Here is a 16,707-nt window from a genome sequence, read left to right as displayed (position 1 = left end):
AATGAAACTTCATACCTATGCTGAGTCATTGACCTGCGCTACACCTCTCATAATCTTTTTTATTTCCGCTCTTCGGTCAATAAAGCTCTAGAAAATGTTAAACCCTGCTACCCTGGTGAGGAACGACAACGAATGCCCGACAGTTCGCTTTGCATGGACATGTTTGCTTAGTCGCGTGGTGATGGTGCGCGCCAGCGACTATCTCCGATGTGTTCCCATGAATAGGGTGAAGACAATGCTTTACAACATGTGCGAGTATGGTTCGATTTGTCTAGCAATGTGGTACGTTGAGAACATATATATCCATAAACTTCGAAGTTTATTATATTATTATCCTTCATATTTGCATAATAGTGTTACCACTATTCTTAATGATTTATATGTTTTTCACGAAATCCCGTTAATTTCATATCTAATTCTACAAGGAAGAAAAATCTCACGTTAGTGTTTTTTTTTTACTTCAGGGAGCTTTGGGACTCAAAAAAGGGCAAGATCAAAGATAATACTTCACTATTTTCGAGACGTTTCCAACAAGGTGAAGACGGAGGCCAGGGGCCCAACAGGCTTCCCAGTTGGGCCACACAACGCTTTTACCCCTAGACCGCGCTGTGGAGGGTATCTGGAGCTTCGAAACTCCGATCGCCTCAATTTCATGCTAGTGTTAACCTAAAACCGCCTATTTATACCCTGATATTTTATTTGCGACCGACAAGCGGCAGTGCGAGGATATATACAAAAACAAAGAGACTGCAGTTCGCTGCCATATGAGAATTGGACGAGGAAACCGCAACCAGGATCGCCTATCCTCCGTCACATAGCCTCCTCGTTGTTTTCCAGCATGAACAAGGAGTAGTCCACCCCATGAACTATGGGTTCATGGTAGTAACTTGATCGAATCTCTCCATGTATTATCATTGTTTAGTCTGCATGAGCTGCCCTACATGGTATAGTTCTATAGATGCAATTCCCATGGTGGATCTTTTTTTATGAGATCATAAACTTGTTGTGTTATGTTATGAGATGTTTATAGATGCATGATGTACTCTCGTTCTATTTGCAGATAGGATTGCACTACGGCTTGTTGAAGTAGATGCGAGTTTGATGAAGATGACATAATCCTTGACCTAATTCTTTGGATGCATGTTAGAGGGGAATTATGGGGACCTCAAAACTTCATGTGGTGGTTAGCCTTAGTACTATAGGCGTAGTTCCCATGGTGCATATTTATTTATGAGATAACAAACTTGTTGTTATGTTATGAGATGTTTATAGATGCATGTTGTACTCTAGTTCTATTTGCATATAGATAGGATTGCAGTATGGCTTGTTGAAGTAGATGCGAGTTGGACGAATATGACATGATTCTTTGGATGCATGTTATAGGAGAATTATGGGGACCTCAAACTTTATGCGGCGGTTGAACAATATTCTTAATACATACCTTGCTTATGCACGAAAGTGGCCTTGGGATGAATCGCTAGGTGTGTAAATAGTTGTGCACGACTGATGAGTGGATTTTATATAGTGTTTGAACCATACTGGTTGATTATAAAATCACTAATCTCATGCTATATTAGGCAATTATTATGTCTACGATGCATGATTACTTGTTTCCATTCATTTTCACGTGGGTGTTCCACAACTAGTACTATTTATTAGGATCTTATTATTTTTCCTTGTCTTTGATGTGTCAATAGGTATTCTACACATTTATAAATAAAGCATGGTGAAAGGAGGTAGGAGGAGGCTGACACGCGTACAGCACGCGACCGTTGGGAACCCCAAGTGGAAGGTGTGATGCGTACAGCAGTAAGTTTCCCTCAGTTAGAAACCAAGGTTTATCGAATCAGTAGGAGTCAAGAAGCACGTTGAAGGTTGATGGCGGCGAAGTGTAGTGCGGCGCAACACCAGGGATTCCGGCGCCAACGTGGACCCTGCACAACACAACCAAATTACTTTGCCCCAACGTGACAGTGAGGTTGTCAATCTCACCGGCTTGCTGTAACAAAGGATTAGATGTATAGTGTGGATGATGATTGTTTGCAGAAAACAGTAGACCAAGTATTGCAGTAGATTGTATTCGATTAAAAGAATGGACCGGCGTCCACAGTTCACTAGAGGCGTCTCTCCGATAAGGCTGGTGCCAACGCGGTCGATAGCGGGGGCGCTATCGCCCGTGGCGGGGCGGGAGGCGGGCGGGAGTGGGGCGGGACGGTAGCGGCAGGCGCTGGCTGGGGCGCCCGACGGTAGCGCCCGCTGCCGCCCGGCTACCGCCCGCGTTGGCGGCGTGAGCGAGGCGGGAGGGAGGCGAGAGGCGGGCGGCAGGCGCTGGCGACGCGGGCGAGAGTGGGGGCGATAGGAGGTAGGAGACGACCTGGTCGGTTTTTATTTTTATTTTATTTTCTTTCCTTCTTTTATTCTTTAAATCTCAGTTTTTATTTTATTTTCTTTCCTTCTTTTATTTTCTTTCCTGTTTTTACTCTTTCAGTTCAAAATACAAACACAAGTACACACTTGTCATATAGGCTATTTAGAAAAACAAGAAACATAATTTGTATTTTTATTAATTATTATGTAATCGGTAACATTTTTAGTTGAATAAAATAATTTTCTTGCATTATTTTGAATGTCTACAAAAATTCGAGTGAAATAACTTAATGTGAAAAAGAAATGATGATGTGGAGGAGAGAGAAGTGAGAGATGGCACTACAGCCCGTGCATTGGCACCGTGGGGTGAGAGTGGGGTGAGAGTGGGGTGAGAGTGAGGGAAAAAGCTGACGTGGCGGGTGAGAGTGAGGTGAGGCATTGGCACCAGCCTAAGATAAATAGCATGTTGGGTGAATAAATTACAGTTGGGCAATTGACAAATAAAGAGGGCATGACCATGCACATACATGATATGATGAGTATAGTGAGATTTAATTGGGCATTACGACAAAGTACATAGACCGCTATCCAGCATGCATCTATGCCTAAAAAGTCCACCTTCAGGTTATCATCCGAACCCCTTCCAGTATTAAGTTGCAAACAATAGACAATTGCATTAAGTATGGTGCGTAATGTAATCAACAACTACATCCTTAGACATAGCATCGATGTTTTATCCCTAGTGGCAACAGCACATCCACAACCTTAGAACTTTCTCACCTTGTCCCAGATTTAATGGAGGCATGAACCCACTATCGAGCATAAATACTCCTCTTGGAGTTAAGAGCAAAAACTTGGCGTAGCCTCTACTAATAACGGAGAGCATGCAAGATCATAAACAACACATAGATAATAGATTGATAATCAACATAGCATAGTATTCTCTATTCATCGGATCCCAACAAACACAACATGTAGCATTACAGATAGATGATCTTGATCATGTTAGGCAGCTCACAAGATCCAACAATGAAGCACAATTAGGAGAAGACGACCATCTAGCTACTGCTATGGACCCATAGTCCAGGGGTGAACTACTCACTCATCACTCCGGAGGCGACCATGGCTGTGAAGAGTCCTCCGGGAGATGATTCCCCTCTCCGGCAGGGTGCCGGAGGTGATCTCCTGAATCCCCGAGATGGGATTGGCGGCGGCGTCTCTGGAAGGTTTTCCGTATCGTGGCTCTCGGTACTGGAACTATTATCGACGAAGGCTTCTTATAGTCGGAGAGGTAGGTTTAGGGGCGACGCGAGGGCCCCACACGCCAGGGCCGCGCGGCCAAGGGGTGGGCCGCGCCGCCCTGTTGTGTCGGCGCCTCGTCGCCCCACTCCGTTTCCTTCCCGGTGTTCTGGAAGCTTCGTGGAAAAATAAGATCCTGGGCGTTGATTTCGTCCAATTCCGAGAATATTTCCTTACTAGGATTTCTGAAACCAAAAACAGCAGAAAACAACAACTAGCTCTTCGGCATCTTGTTAATAGGTTAGTGCCGGAAAATGCATAAATATGACATAAAGTATGCATAAAACATGTAGGTATCATCAATAAAGTGGCATGGAACATAAGAAATTATCGATACGTTGGAGACGTATCAGCATCCCCAAGCTTAGTTCCTGCTCGTCCCGAGTAGGTAAACGATAACAAAGATAATTTTTGAAGTGACATGCCATCATAATCTTGATCAATACTATTGTAAGCACATGTAATGAATGCAGCGATCAAAACAATGGTAATGCAATGAGTAAACAAATGAATCATATAGCAAAGACTTTTCATGAATAGTACCTTCAAGACAAGCATCAATAAGTCTTGCATAAGAGTTGACTCATAAAGCAATAATTTCAAAGTAAAGGCATTGAAGCAACACAAAGGAAGATTAAGTTTCAGCGGTTGCTTTCAACTTGTAACATGTATATCCCATGGATAGTTGTCAATGCAAAGTAATATAACAAGTGCAATATGCAAGTATGTAAGAATCAATGCACAGTTCACACAAGTGTTTGCTTCTTGAGATGGGAGAGAAATAGGTGAACTGACCCAACATAAAAGTAAAAGAATGGCCCTTCGCAGAGGGAAGCATCGATTGCTATATTTGTGCTAGAGCTTTGGTTTTGAAAACAAGAAACAATTTTGTCAACGGTAGTAATAAAGCACATGTATCATGTAAATTATATCCTACAAGTTGCAAGCCTCATGCATAGTATACTAATAGTGCCCGCACCTTGTCCTAATTAGCTCGGATTACCTGGATTATCACCGCAATACATATGTTTTAACCAAGTGTCACAAAGGGGTACCTCTATGCCGCCTGTACAAAGGTCTAAGGAGAAAGCTCGCATTGGATTTCTCGCTTTTGATTATTCTCAACTTAGACATCCATACCGGGACAACATAGACAACAGATAATGGACTCCTCTTTAATGCTTAAGCATTCAACAACAATTAATTTTCTCATATGAGATTGAGGATATTTGTCCAAAACTGAAACTTCCACCATGGATCATGGCTTTAGTTAGCGGCCCAAATCTTCTCTAACAGTATGCATGCTCAAACCATTCAACTCATGGTAAATCGCCCTTACTTCAGACAAGACGGACATGCATAGCAACTCACATGATATTCAACAAAGAGTAGTTGATGGCGTCCCCAGGAACATGGTTATCGCACAACAAGCAACTTATAAGAAATAAAATGCATAAGTACATATTCAATACCACAATAGTTTTTAGGCTATTTATCCCATGAGCTATATATTGTAAAGATGAAGAATGGAAATTTTAAAGGTAGCACTCAAGCAATTTACTTTGGAATGGCGGAGAAATACCATGTAGTAGGTAGGTATGGTGGACACAAATGGCATAGTGGTTGGCTCAAGGATTTTGGATGCATGAGAAGTATTCCCTCTCAATACAAGGCTTAGGCTAGCAAGGTTATTTGAAACAAACACAAGTATGAAGCGGTGCAGCAAAACTCACATAAAAGACATATTGTAAACATTATAAGACTCTACACCGTCTTCCTTGTTGTTCAAACTCTTACTAGAAATTATCTAGACCTTAGAGAGACCAATTATGCAAACCAAATTTTAGCAAGCTCTATGTATTTCTTCATTAATAGGTGCAAAGTGTATGATGCAAGAGCTTAAACATGAGCACAACAATTGCCAAGTATCAAATTATCCAAGACATTTTACCAATTACTACATGTAGCATTTCCCGTTTCCAACCATATAATAATTTAACGAAGAAGATTCAACCTTCGCCATGAATATTATGAGTAAAGCCTAAGGACATATTTGTCCATATGCAACAGCGGAGCGTGTCTCTCTCCCACACAATGAATGCTAGGATCCATTTTATTCAAAAAAAAACAAAAACAAAAACAAACCGACGCTCCAAGCAAAGTGCATAAGATGTGATGGAATAAAAATATAGTTTCACTAGAGGAACCTGATAATGTTGTCGATGAAGAAGGGGATGCCTTGGGCATCCCCAAGCTTAGACGCTTGAGTCTTCTTGAAATATGCAGGGGTGAACCACCTGGGCATCCCCAAGCTTAGAGCTTTCACTCTCCTTGATCATATTGTATCATCCTCCTCTCTTGATCCTTGAAAACTTCCTCCACGCCAAACTCAAAACAACTCATTAGAGGGTTAGTGCATAATCAAAATTCACATGTTCAGAGGTGACATAATCATTCGTAACACTTCTGGATATTGCACAAAGCTACTGAAAGTTAATGGAATCGAAAAATCCATCAAGCATAGCAAAACAGGCAATGCGAAATAAAAGGCAGAATCTGTCAAAACAAAACAGTCCGTAAAGACGAATTTTATTGAGGCACCAGACTTGCTCAAATGAAAATGCTCAAATTGAATGAAAGTTGCGTACATATCTGGGGATCACTCACGTAAATTAGCATAATTTTCTGAGTTACCTACAGGGAATTAGGCCCAGATTCATGACAGCAAAGAAATCTGTTTCTGCGCAGTAATCCAAATCTAGTATGAACCTTACTATCAAAGACTTTACTTGGCACAACTGAAGGAGATATGCCCTAGAGGCAATAATAAAGTGGTTATTATTTATATCTTTATGTTTATGATAAATGTTTATATATCATGCTAGAATTGTATTAACCGAAACATTAGTACATGTGTGATATGTAGACAAACAAGAAGTCCCTAGTATGCCTCTTAAACTAGCTTGTTGATTAATGGATGATTAGTTTCATAATCATGAACATTGGATGTTATTAATAACAAGGTTATGTCATTGTGTGAATGATATAATGGACACACCCAATTAAGCGTAGCATAAGATCTCGTCATTAAGTTATTTGCTATAAGCTTTCGATACATAGTTACCTAGTCCTTATGACCATGAGATCATGTAAATCACTTATACCGGAAAGGTACTTTGATTACACCAAACACCACTGCGTAAATGGGTGGCTATAAAGGTGGGATTAAGTATCCGGAAAGTATGAGTTGAGGCATATGGATCAACAGTGGGATTTGTCCATCCCGATGACGGATAGATATACTCTGGGCCCTCTCGGTGGAATGTCGTCTAATGTCTTGCAAGCATATGAAAGAGTTCATAAGAGACCACATACCACGGTACGAGTAAAGAGTACTTGTCAGGAGACGAGGTTGAACAAGGTATAGAGTGATACCGAAGATCAAACCTCGGACAAGTAAAATATCGTGAGACAAAGGGAATTGGTAATGTATGTGAATGGTTCATTCGATCACTAAAGTCATCGTTGAATATGTGGGAGCCATTATGGATCTCCAGATCCCGCTATTGGTTATTGGTCGGAGTGAGTACTCAACCATGTCCGCATAGTTCTCGAACCGTAGGGTGACACACTTAAAGTTGGATGTTGAAATGGTAGTTCTTGAATTATGGAATGGAGTTCGAATATTTGTTCGGAGTCCGGATGAGATCCCGGACATCACGAGGAGTTCCGGAATGGTCCGGAGAATAAGATTCATATATAGGATGTCATTTTATGTGAAATAAAATGTCGCGGAAGGTTCTATGGAAGGTTCTAGAAGGTTCTAGAAAAGTCCGGAAGAAACCACCAAGGAAGGTGGAGTCCACAAGGGACTCCACCTCCATGGCCGGCCAGCCCTAGTGGGGGTGGAGTCCCAAGTGGACTCCACCATAGGGGGCCGGCCACCCCCACATGGGAGGTGGGAATCCCACCTTTGGGTGGGAGTCCTAGTTGGGCTAGGTTTGCCCCTCCTATGGAAGGTTTTGGTTTCGGGTCTTATTCGAAGACTTGGACACCAACACTTGGGATCCACCTATATAATGAGGGGCCAAGGGAGGGGGCCGGCCACCCCAAGACCATAGCTTGGCCGCCCCCCTTGAGTGGCCGGCCACCCCCTCCCAAACCCTAGCTTTGCTCCTCCACTTCATATTTCCCGCGTAGCTTAGCGAAGCTCCGCCGGACTTCTACACCGCCACCGACACCACGCCGTCGTGCTGTCGGATTCAAGAGGAGCTACTACTTCCGCTGCCCGCTGGAACGGGGAGGTGGACGTCGTCTTCATCAACAACCGAACGTGTGACCGAGTACGGAGGTGCTGCCCGTTCGTGGCGCCGGAACCGATCGTGATCAAGATCTTCTACGCGCTTTTGCAAGCGGCAAGTGATCGTCTACCGCAGCAACAAGAGCCTCATCTTGTAGGCTTTGGAATCTCTTCAAGGGTGAGACTCGATACCCCCTCGTTGCTACCGTCTTCTAGATTGCATCTTGGCTTGGATTGCGTGTTCGCGGTAGGAAATTTTTTGTTTTCTATGCAACGTTATCCTACAGTGGTATCAGAGCCGTGTCTATGCATAGATGGTTGCACGAGTAGAACACAATGGTTTGTGGGCGTTGATGCTCTTGTTATCTTTAGTTTGAGTACTTTGCATCTTTATGGCATAGTGGGATGAAGCGGCTCGGACTAACTTTACATGACCGCGTTCATGAGACTTGTTCCTCGTTCGACATGCAACTTGTATTGCATAAGAGGCTTTGCGGGTGTCTGTCTCTCCTACTATAGTGAAGATTCAATTTACTCTTCTATTGACAACATTAGTATCACCGTTGTGGTTCATGTTCGTAGGTAGATTAGATCTCTCTCGAAAACCCTAAACCACGTAAAATATGCAAACCAAATTAGAGACGTCTAACTTGTTTTTGCAGGGTTTGGTGATGTGATATGGCCATAATGTGATGATGAATATGTATGAGATGATCATTATTGTATTGTGGCAACCGGCAGGAGCCTTATGGTTGTCTTTAATTTTCATGTTGAGTAGTATTTCAAAGTAGTTGTAATAGTTGCTACATGAGGTGAACAACCATGAAGACGGCGTCATGAACCTTGACGCTACGCGACGATGATGGAGATCATGCCCGTTGATGATGGAGATCATGTCCGTGCTTTGATGATGAAGATCGAAGGCGCAAAGACTAAAGGGCCATATCATATCACATATGAATTGCATGTGATGTTAATCCTTTATGCATCTTATTTTGCTTAGATCGCGACGGTAGCATTATAAGATGATCCCTCACATTAATATCAAGATAATAAAGTGTTCTTCCCTCGTATGCACCGTTGCATTGTTCGACGTTTTGAAACATCTCGTGATGATCGGGTGTGATAAACTCGACATACAACGGGTGTAAGCCATGTTGCACACGCGGAATACTTGGGTTTGCTTGACGAGCCTAGCATGTCTGAGACATGGCCTCGGGACAACGGAAACCGAAAGGTTGAACCACGAGTCATATGGATGATATGATCAACATGTTGATGTTCACCATTGAAGCTACATCATCTCTCGTGATGATCGGTTTTGGTGTAGTGGATGTGGATCGTGTACCACTTAACAACTATGAGGGATGTTGTATTAAGTGGGAGTTCATTAGTAATTAGATTAAAACATGAACTAATTATCATAAACATAGTCTGAGTAGTATTTTGAATTAATTTTGTAGTATTGGCATCCGTTTTCTACTATGCGCTAGTCTTGTTATTGAGATAGAAATCTTGTTAAAATCTGATAAGAAACTTTACGGATTGGTACCGTATTGTTAATGAATCAAGAAATGATTAAGTCCTATTGCAAACTTTTAGTAAACCTCACATTGTTGATTCAAATAGCTATGGTTCCAATTAGTACCTAAAGTTATCTTGTCTCCGTGAAACTTGAAGTTCAAATCTGTTTGAAAAGTAAGGAGCTGAAAATTTAGTTTTCAGAAATAATCAAGGTACGAGATATATGTGATATCTAAGACCTTATTGCAAGATGATAGAATATAAAATTGGTGAGACTACATAAACTCATAAGTTTTATGGGAATGTACGAAGGTTGAAGACGCAAGGCGTCCCAATCCTCCAACTATTGGGGCACTAACGATATTCGCATATCCATGAAGTGATTGTCCTTAGTATGCACCGTTGCTAAGACTCGTCGTTTGAAGCATCACGTGATGATCGGGTGTTATAGATTCTACGTGTGCTTCCAACGGGTGCAAACCAGATTTGCATATACGAATACTAAGGTTTAAACTTTATGAGCCTAGCATGTACGTGACATGGTCTCGAAAGTTATCATGAATTGATGGATAAAATTATGAGTGAAATTGTTCATCGTATTACAAAGTTACTAATAGTGAAATCTGAAACACTTGTCATATGATGATCAACTTCAAAGTAAGAACCTCAAGGTTATTGGTATTTGACCAACAAACCTAGAAGTTATTGATGTTGAAATGTTTTTCTGAATAATGAGGAAAGCTAAAAGAGAAACTGCAAAAGATATTTTGGCAAAAGAAAAGAAAAAAAAGGACTAGAAAGTCTAGCTCAGGTGTATATAAATGATATACATGTTATGGTTGTATTCCTAGTTAAGTCACACAATGAATTTCTTGGGTATTAGTACCATATTGGTTGGTATGAAGTGTCATACAAAACAACGCAATACAAGAATACAATGGCCTAAGTGACTGACAAGGAATATGATAGGAATGCACGTCTGGAACAAAAATAAAGTGTTATTGTGTTCATCGTTGGCATTCTATCTAGCCCTTAGAATTTATAATAAAGAACTTAATAATTGTTATTTTGCTCTGGTCAAATGAAAACAATGAGTTGTTTAAATTATGACATTACTCCATGTACGATGGATAAGTTATTATAAATCTTAATGGTGAAACACACATACATAACACTGACGCTAAAATGCCATAAGGCAAATGATTTGAATTCCACTTATTTGTGGAACCGCAATTTAGGTCATGTTAGAAAGGATCGCATGAAGGAACTCCATGCAAATGGATTTTTGGAGTCATTCGATTTGTTGAATCGTTTGGCACTTGCAAAATCTTTTCTAAAAAGTAATGACTGAAATACCGTTCATAGGCCGAAGAGTTGAACGGGCAACTAACTTAGTGAAAACATACATAATGATATATGTGGTTCACTGGGCATAGTTGTGTGCGGAAGATTCTTCTACTTCATGAAAACTTTCAAACAATGAATTGAGTATATATCTGGATATATTCAATAAGGAAAAGTTTGAAATATTTGAATAGGATTCAAATAAATTTCAGCATGAAGTGGAAATCATCGTAATAGAAATCAAATATCTATGATTGGATCATGGTGGAAATATTTGAATTACGAGTTTTAGCGAACATCTAAGAGAGTTATGAAATTGTTCTACAACTTACGTTTCTTGGAGTATCATAGTGATGATGAAGTATCCAAGAGATATATCCAAACTTTGTTGGATCAATGATGAGATAAAATATTGATGCCATTATATTTTTGTGGATTATGCTTTAGTGACTACCGCTTTTACACTGAATAGAGCATCATCATGATCCGTTGAAATGACACCATACAAGTTATGGCATGGGTATAAACCCTAATAGTCAACCAAAATCGGATGAATGTCTTTGTTGGTTATCCCGAGAGATTTAATTGGGAATTCTTCCCACGAGACAAAGACAAAAGTGTTTGTCAATGTTTCTTATTTCCGAGAAATTGTTTGAGTGAAGTATTTGAGTGGGAGGACAATATAATTTGATAAGGTTTATGAACCTGAGCATAATGATCAGAGTAGCACAGCATCGGAATTGGTTTGAAGCGGCCACGACGATCATGGCTCTCATGACTACAAAGTGTTTTAGCCATGGAGATCGAAGTACATATTGAACCTTGTAGGTATGGTTTACTTTGCGATCAAATAAATGATTTGTGGACAAAGGATTGATTTTGAACAATGATAAACCAACTACAAAACAAAGAAGTTATGATGGGCCCTGACTCCATTAAAATGGCCATGCGCCATGAAATCCAAGATAGATGAATACTTTATGAAAGTAAATGGATCTATGAAATTGATAGACTTGGATGAAATATCCTTGAAGAAAGCTTGACTTGTCGAAAAATTGTTTACAACAAAGTTCAAAGAGTTGAATACGATAAGATTAGATCTTCCGTAGCAATGCTTATAGTCTATGTGGATTATTCTAGTAATCACTACATATTTCTTTTATGAGATATGCTAGTAGGATGGCAAAATACACTACTTAACAAGTATGTATACAAGATACAACCAAGAGTTTTGCTGGTCCGTGGAATACTAGATAGGTATACAAGCTTCAATTGGATGAAGTAAGTATCACGGAGTTGGAATCTTCACCGGATGAAATAGTCAAAGAGTTTTTTATTTCATCGAGAGACAATGAAGAGGCTTGCATTTGCAAGAAATTAAGTGGGAGCGCTAAGACACATTTATAATACTTTATGTAGGTGACATATAGTTGGTTATAAATGATGTAATTATATACTTGATTAAAAGGTTTCATTGAGAATTAACTTCAATGAAAGGATATGGACTGAAACAAATTTAGTGTCAAGATCTATGAAGATAGATTGAAACACATAAATAAGTTTAAGTCAAAGTACATATGATGGATATTGAAGTAGTTCAATATAGAAATATTAAGAAAATGTTCTTGTCATGTGAAGGTTTAACAAGACTTGAGTGTATCTGACACTCAATGAGTAAAAACACATGAGTGATTATAGATCACGAATAATATGTACACAATCAGATATCATGTGCTATAAAGTGTTATGAGCATATACCAGAATGATTCATATGATGATCATTGGACGACAGTAAGAATATCCTTGAGTACTTTAGAAGAACTAAGGATATATATATTTTTGTATGAAGAAATGACAAACAAATCATTTGTAAGGTGTTACACCGATATTGGTTTTGTCACATATAAAATATAATTTCAATCTCAAATTAGACGAAGTGTTGTTTAAAAGGTAGCACAATGAGCTGGAAGTTGTCTATGCTAGATTTAGAAGAGTTCTAAATATTGTGACGGATTCTACAAAAGAAGGCGAGTATGTCATTGTTTTGACAATGACAAAGGATGTTAAGTCAAGAGGTTCTTTGAGAACTTGGTGTAGTTTCGACAGAGTCGAACTTTGAAGCTATATTGTGTGTGACAATATAAGTGACATATTTCAGACAATGAATTAAGGTTCCACCAGAAGATCAAACATATATAATGCCAACTCATTTGGAAATGAGTGATGCGTTGAGACGCAAATGAATTACAAAATACATACGTTTCTGAGCGTGTCAGATCCGACGACTAAAAACCTCTCCCGTGAGCAATACATGATAAAACACCAGAAGACCAAGGTGTTATATCTTTACAAATGTAAACTAGATTATTGACTCTAGTGCAAGTGGGAGACTGAAGGAGATATGCCCTAGAGGCAATAATAAAGTGGTTATTATTTATATCTTTATGTTTATGATAAATGTTTATATATCATGCTAGAATTGTATTAACCGAAACATTAGTACATGTGTGATATGTAGACAAACAAGAAGTCCCTAGTATGCCTCTTAAACTAGCTTGTTGATTAATGGATGATTAGTTTCATAATCATGAACATTGGATGTTATTAATAACAAGGTTATGTCATTGTGTGAATGATATAATGGACACACCCAATTAAGCGTAGCATAAGATCTCGTCATTAAGTTATTTGCTATAAGCTTTCGATACATAGTTACCTAGTCCTTATGACCATGAGATCATGTAAATCACTTATACCGGAAAGGTACTTTGATTACACCAAACACCACTGCGTAAATGGGTGGCTATAAAGGTGGGATTAAGTATCCGGAAAGTATGAGTTGAGGCATATGGATCAACAGTGGGATTTGTCCATCCCGATGACGGATAGATATACTCTGGGCCCTCTCGGTGGAATGTCGTCTAATGTCTTGCAAGCATATGAAAGAGTTCATAAGAGACCACATACCACGGTACGAGTAAAGAGTACTTGTCAGGAGACGAGGTTGAACAAGGTATAGAGTGATACCGAAGATCAAACCTCGGACAAGTAAAATATCGTGAGACAAAGGGAATTGGTAATGTATGTGAATGGTTCATTCGATCACTAAAGTCATCGTTGAATATGTGGGAGCCATTATGGATCTCCGGATCCCGCTAGGGGTTATTGGTCGGAGTGAGTACTCAACCATGTCCGCATAGTTCTCGAACCGTAGGGTGACACACTTAAAGTTGGATGTTGAAATGGTAGTTCTTGAATTATGGAATGGAGTTCGAATATTTGTTCGGAGTCCCGGATGAGATCCCGGACATCACGAGGAGTTCCGGAATGGTCCGGAGAATAAGATTCATATATAGGATGTCATTTTATGTGAAATAAAATGTCGCGGAAGGTTCTATGGAAGGTTCTAGAAGGTTCTAGAAAAGTCCGGAAGAAACCACCAAGGAAGGTGGAGTCCACAAGGGACTCCACCTCCATGGCCGGCCAGCCCTAGTGGGGGTGGAGTCCCAAGTGGACTCCACCATAGGGGGCCGGCCACCCCCCACATGGGAGGTGGGAATCCCACCTTTGGGTGGGAGTCCTAGTTGGGCTAGGTTTGCCCCCTCCTATGGAAGGTTTTGGTTTCGGGTCTTATTCGAAGACTTGGACACCAACACTTGGGATCCACCTATATAATGAGGGGCCAAGGGAGGGGGCCGGCCACCCCAAGACCATAGCTTGGCCGCCCCCCTTGAGTGGCCGGCCACCCCCTCCCAAACCCTAGCTTTGCTCCTCCACTTCATATTTCCCGCGTAGCTTAGCGAAGCTCCGCCGGACTTCTACACCGCCACCGACACCACGCCGTCGTGCTGTCGGATTCAAGAGGAGCTACTACTTCCGCTGCCCGCTGGAACGGGGAGGTGGACGTCGTCTTCATCAACAACCGAACGTGTGACCGAGTACGGAGGTGCTGCCCGTTCGTGGCGCCGGAACCGATCGTGATCAAGATCTTCTACGCGCTTTTGCAAGCGGCAAGTGATCGTCTACCGCAGCAACAAGAGCCTCATCTTGTAGGCTTTGGAATCTCTTCAAGGGTGAGACTCGATACCCCCTCGTTGCTACCGTCTTCTAGATTGCATCTTGGCTTGGATTGCGTGTTCGCGGTAGGAAATTTTTTTGTTTTCTATGCAACGTTATCCTACAACAACAATGCAACAAAACTAAGATAATGAGAGGTTGCTACAGTAGTAACAACTTCCAAGACTCGAATATAAAATAAAAGTGCGGTAGTAAATCATGGGTTGTCTCCCACAAGCGCTTTTCTTTAACGCCTTTCAGCTAGGCGCAGAAAGTGTATATCAAGTGTTATCAAGAGATGATGCATCTACATTACCTTGGGTTTTACACCTACCTTTCTTGTTCTTTTTCTTACTCTTTGATTTAGGGAATACATGTCTACCCCCCGGTGTAGAGGTGAATTTTAGGGTGCCTTCTCCCACATTTATGACTACTCCCAATAGTTTCAGCAGGGATCTTCCAAGTGTGATTTGTCCTGTTCCTACACATTCAATAACAAGATAATCAGTGGATACTGTTCTTTCAAGAATGGTTGTATGCACACCAGCGGCTATTCCCTTAGGAGTTATAACAGAGTTATCAATAAGAGTTATTCCTTCTCCCCCTTCAACGAGTCCCCAAAGTGTCAAAGATTCATAAATACTCTTAGGCATAAGGCAAAATTCAGACATAATATCACAATTGGCATGAAAAGTTTGACCACCGATAACAATTTTGATAGTAGGGTCCCATAATGAAGGTTCAGAGTTAACTAAAACTTGATCCAGACGGTTACGAACATAGCTATAATTTTCGTGCAAGCAAGATGCACTTGTCTCAAGAGTGTTTAATCTATTATAAATGCTAATAAGAGCTGAATCAAAGTTGTTAGCTGAATCATGTGATGCAATCAATTTCTTTATGGCATTAAAATCTTGATCCCCATTGCAATGAAGGAAATCTCCTCCCACTACAGCATCCAAGGCATATCTATAGAGAATCATAAGCCCAAAATAAAAGTTACTAAGGAGCAAACTTAGAGTCATTTGAGGTTCAACTTTACGATAAGAATCAAAAATTCTGGACCAAGCATCTTTAAAACTCTCCTCATCCCCTTGTTTAAAAGTGAAGACTAATTCCTCAGGTGAAGAAGTAACAGGTGCAGAACTAGACATGGTAACAAAAGTAAAATGCAAGTAACTAAGTAAAATGCAAGTAACTAATTTTTTTTTTGTGTTTTTAATATGGAGAATGCAAACAAGATAGTAAATAAAGTAAAGCTAGCAACTAATTTTTTTGTATTTTGATATAATGCAGCAAACAAAGTATAAAATAAAGCAAGACAAAAACAAAGTAAAGAGATTGGAGGTGGAGACTCCCCTTGCAGCGTGTCTTGATCTCCCCGGCAACGGCGCCAGAAATTTAGCTTGACACGCGTACAACACGCGACCGTTGGGAACCCCAAGTGGAAGGTGTGATGCGTACAGCAGTAAGTTTCCCTCGGTTAGAAACCAAGGTTTATCGAACCAGTAGGAGTCAAGAAGCACGTTGAAGGTTGATGGCGGCGAAGTGTAGTGCGGCGCAACACCAGGGATTCCGGCGCCAACGTGGACCCTGCACAACACAACCAAATTACTTTGCCCCAACGTGACAGTGATGTTGTCAATCTCACCGGCTTGCTGTAACAAAGGATTAGATGTATAGTGTGGATGATGATTGTTTGTAGAAAACAGTAGAACAAGTATTGCAGTAGATTGTATTCGATTAAAAGAATGGACCGGGGTCCACAGTTCACTAGAGGCGTCTCTCCGATAAGATAAATAGCATGTTGGGTGAAC

The sequence above is a fragment of the Lolium perenne genome, chromosome 4 (assembly GCF_019359855.2).
Source record: "Lolium perenne isolate Kyuss_39 chromosome 4, Kyuss_2.0, whole genome shotgun sequence".
Classification (NCBI taxonomy): Eukaryota; Viridiplantae; Streptophyta; class Magnoliopsida; order Poales; family Poaceae; genus Lolium; species Lolium perenne.
This window is presented reverse-complemented; position numbering follows the sequence as displayed.